Here is a 4,485-nt window from a genome sequence, read left to right as displayed (position 1 = left end):
AACAGCAGAGATCCTCCCCCTTCTCATCACAAGTGCCATGTCCATCAATCATCACTGCATGCAATAAATACATAGCGCATGCAGAAACCATAAAGTATCAATGAGGGAATTAGTCAGGTCAGCAGTGCACGTTTACGAAAACTTAGAATGAGATGCCACTGCCACCGGCGAATACTTAAGCAGCACATAACGCACAACCAGATCAGGCGATATCCAAATTCCAGCACTAAATAAATGCGTTTGAGTTCACCGTAGTGGCCTCGTTTTCTTCCTGCCACGGAGAAACGTGAGCGAAACAAAACAGTTAAGTAGTTTCGCCCAACGGAATAAGCTTTGATTGGTCCGGCCTCTACCATTCGACCCTTCCGGCATGGGTGGCCCTACCGGTTTGGCTCTCCGGGTCATGGAGACGCTCGAGCCCTCCAACCTCACAAGGTGCAAAGCAATAGAGAGAAGATATTTACATATTTACATATTTACATATTTACATACTTACATACATACTTACATATTTACATATTTACAGGCAACGTGGCGTGTTTACAATAACAAAAGCCTATTTACATATGACACAACCTAAAGCTTCAACACCTTTCGAGACAGGGGTTTGGCAAAAAACATTTTTGCTACGTCATTTTTGCAACTGACAGAAAGTGCATAGTTTGTCAGGACTGGCCGGAAGAACTTTGTGCACACCAAGGTCAGCAGAGCTGTGTGGTGTCCAGGATTGGCACATTTCAGCTTGTCCGGCCCTGAAAGCACATTCACGGCTTTCTTGACGGCTTGCTTTAGGAGGTTCTGTAGCTTTCTTCCTCTACTATCCAGAAAGGCCTCGATAAACTTCTTCAAGCCGCAGAGGACATGAAGAAACGTCGAAGGTGGGTACAGAAGCCCACCTATGTCTTGGTGAAGGATCAATCGATCGACGGGAGCGTATGATGGAGGCTTCACAAGCAACAGAAGGCACCGGTCACCGTCAATATTCTCTTTATCTGTGCGCGCAAGGTAGCCTCCTATCATTGACAGGGCCGCCATGTCCAGCATAGACATGAGTGTTGGCGATGTGAGAAGGCTCTCCTCAAGCACGAACCTCGCATTCTCGGGAAATACGCCTTCGTCGGTACCCTGTTCAGCCGAATCCGTGAGGGGAAGTCATTTAGAGCTTCCTTCAGAGCTCATTACGTTGCTGTTTGCAGACGCTGCAATTATTCCTGTCTTCAGGATCTTCTCTATACCGGCAACGACTGCTCTCGCGTCTGTCTGGTCGTTGCTTCCGGCTGTTTTTCGCAGTCACCCAAAAAAAGACTCTATTGGGTCGGATGACATTTTTCTTGTCAGAACAAAGTAAAATTTCTTCTCAGAAAGGAGGTACTTCACGCACTGAGCGTTGGACTCTGTGGTGAGCAGCAGAGCCTCATAAGTCTCCTTGCTGAAGAAGTGGCTGTGGTCGCTTTCTTTCTTCATAGCTTCTAGGAACTCTATGAAGTCCTCCAATAGCCAGACAAGACGTTCATCGCCAGTACTACGGTATTCTTTGCAGTCTGGCTGGTTTTGATATATGCGCTGGGTACAGTTGCTGACGTCTATCAGTTAGAACCAGCGGTACATCGTTTCCATGAAACGGGTAGTTGGTCCTGCAGTGGCAAAGCTGACATCACTAGTGTGGCCCGCCTGCTGTTGGAGATATTTCAGGGCGCCAGTCACGGGTGTGCACAGCATTTGGAAAGTCCGTTTGACGTTCATTTTTTCCAGGTTCGTTGGGTACACGTGTTTCCGTGTCAGGAATCGAACCGGCTTAATGACACTGCCCTTTTGCATAGTGTATAACTCCTTCAGGTGAGAGGATGAAATCTGTCCGTCCTTGCCGAGGTCCCGTGCCAGAAATTGCGACCGTACGTTCTTTATAATGTGGCATTGGTCGAAAGCAAAAAAGAGCTTTTTCGACGTATCTTCGGGGAGGTCAATGCAATGTGTCAAGTGGCCATTGAAAAATAGCTGCATGGCAGTGACGTTGACCTTCTGATTGTCGGTGACAATCCGAACAACCTCGAATCCGGCGCTCTCGATTTGCTTCAAAACAAAGCGCATGATGTCATGGAGCTGGTGACTGTTACAGTTTCGCGTGAAAAAGTACCCCACAGGAATACTTAAACGCACAGAAAGGCCGTTTAAAATAAAACAAAGCAGCGAGTTAGCTAGAAAGGGCTCACCAGAGTCTTCACGCTCATGCTGAGGACCCAAATCAACTGCTCCGATAAGGGCGTCCTTCTGTTTGCGGTACTGCAGACGTGGCTTCATCCTCATCTCGTCAACGATGAGGGAATAAGACTTTGCTTGAGGTGCCTTTAACGCAGCTGCTTCCAGTTGCAGACTTTTCTGGACTAGGGGGGTGCAGCAAACTTGCCCAGAAGTGCTGCCGACAAACCTTTGCAGCGTGCTTCTGCTGGGAAGCCCCAGCAGGCCTTCAGACCTGGTGTGGTCGTAAGCACTCGTAGACAACTTCCGTAGTACAACGGCATGTTGCAAAGTTGTTTCCGACCACGACGGCTTCTTCTTATTGAAATTCCTTGACTGATCCAGGAGAAAGTTGGCGGCAAGGTCGTTAGCGTTTGCTGCGTCTACGAGGTCGCGATTTTGAAGACGTTACAAGTTGCTTTCAGCTTATCGAGCTCCTCCTTGTAACTGTCCACTGTGCGCTTTAATCACTGAATTCGGGCTTTCAGGTGTCTTTCTTTCCTGCGCCATTTTCGGCGTTCAAGCGCCAACGCAGATGTCTGAGCACTTACGTTGACTCGCACGCCTCGAGCCCTGGTGGGCTCTACGGGTACTTCACCTCCCCTGCTCGGGGACCCTGCCCTATTACAAGTTCCAAGCGCAACAGGTTCGTCCACGCCCTTTGCACCGCTATCTGAGCAGTCCTTGCCTTGGATTGACGGATGACCTGACAAATCGCGCGAGGCACCTGATTGTTCGGCGTACTCCTGAGGGTACTTCCAAAAGTCCACAACCTCAGTCGCACCAACAGGAGAAAGAAGTGGAGGATCACAATCGGGGACATTTTGATCTTCAAGCCCAGCTTTTTTAGCACGGCAAGCGCTTCTCAGGGTGGGAATCACGTCCCTCTTCACCCGGCGTACCTTGCATCCTTCCTTGAAGTCCGAAGGTAAAAAATGCAGGCTGCAGACTGTCGAGTACGCCGACGTCGTATTCGGTGACCAGTTCTCCCTCGCAATGAATCCCAGCCACTTGCTTCGGAGGTCCGGAGCACAGGGAATCTCATGAAACGAAATTCCGGGCACTTTTTTTGCATTAGAATGGCAGCCGGGAACACAACAGCACGACATAGTCACACCGCACGCCACGCACGGCAGCTCTACACGCACGGAACAACCGCTCGAATGCGACTTGCATGAGTGTGATAAGGGACTACCGCGCAGCTCGCACACGGACACAAGAGACTAGACACACACGAGCGCTGGGACCAACAGTTTATTGAAAGAAATGCACACACACATAAGGGAGTTTTAGCTGACCGTCTTTCACGGTCCGCTCCGCTCCGATAGCGAGCGGAAGCGCCATTGCGCATGCGTAGTGCGCTTGGCCGCGAACGGCAGTATACGCAGTAGCATGATGCACTGTTTATCGGCGGCGCATGCGTAGGAAGTTTAATTCCTTCTTTGACACAGCTATGGACGGTGTGCTGACAATTCCAGTCCCAACCTGTTATCAGTTCAGCTTCTATGATCAATCGTGCGATACGGTCAGACCGTTTTTTACCACAGCTGTTTTGTCGAAGAAAGCGCACACATCCGCACGTTGTGCAGTGCTGGGCTAAAAACCCATCACTCAGGTTTCTTCCGAGTGCGTTATTGACTTTGTTGGCACGTTCCCTTAACCTATCATTTAAACATCTTCCGGTATGCCCTACGTAAACTTTTTTGAAACGAAATGTAATTTTATAGACAACCCCTTTTACGCATTCAACAGAGGCCATCCTGTACTTCGTGCCGCAGCTTTTTCCCCGAATGACCTCTGCGTCGCTCATTCTGCACAGCCAAGGGCGTCCGCAGAACGTTTTGCAAGGAGGGGCATCCATTAACGGAACGGGGCGGGTACGGTTGGATAGCACCAAAAAGGCGCTATTTGTGGTTACAATAATTGCAAACAGCGAATTAGAACCAGACTTGGAGAATACATTGGATTTTATTACTGAACAAAGAAATAAATTTAATAAAGAAAATGCGAAAAGTTACTGTCACTTTGTAAAGAAGAGTGGTCAGTGTCGATGCGTGAGGGTTCTCGACTCACGCCAATTGATGACCAGCACACAGCACAATACGTTAACATACATACAACTGCACTCCGTCAATCTTCCTTGAATAGCAACTGCAGACGCATCGGGTTTTTCTGGGCAAATTGCGAGATGACATGTGTGATGAAGTTTGTTGAAATGGCTCACAGAATAAAGATACTACTGGCCTCCCT

General features: G+C 48.9%; 1 pseudogene; it reads right to left on the bottom strand.

The window, feature by feature from the left end:
• Positions 1-572: 572 nt before the first annotated feature.
• LOC144167226 (uncharacterized) lies at positions 573-2,304 on the bottom strand (annotated as a pseudogene).
• Between the last annotated feature and the right edge of the window lie 2,181 nt (positions 2,305-4,485).

This window comes from Haemaphysalis longicornis, unplaced genomic scaffold (genome assembly GCF_048455015.1).
Source record: "Haemaphysalis longicornis isolate Haplotype H1 unplaced genomic scaffold, Haemaphysalis longicornis Haplotype H1 scaffold_2, whole genome shotgun sequence".
NCBI lineage: Eukaryota > Metazoa > Arthropoda > Arachnida > Ixodida > Ixodidae > Haemaphysalis > Haemaphysalis longicornis.
Note: the sequence above shows the minus strand (reverse complement) of the source record. Positions and strands in the feature narration are given on the sequence as shown.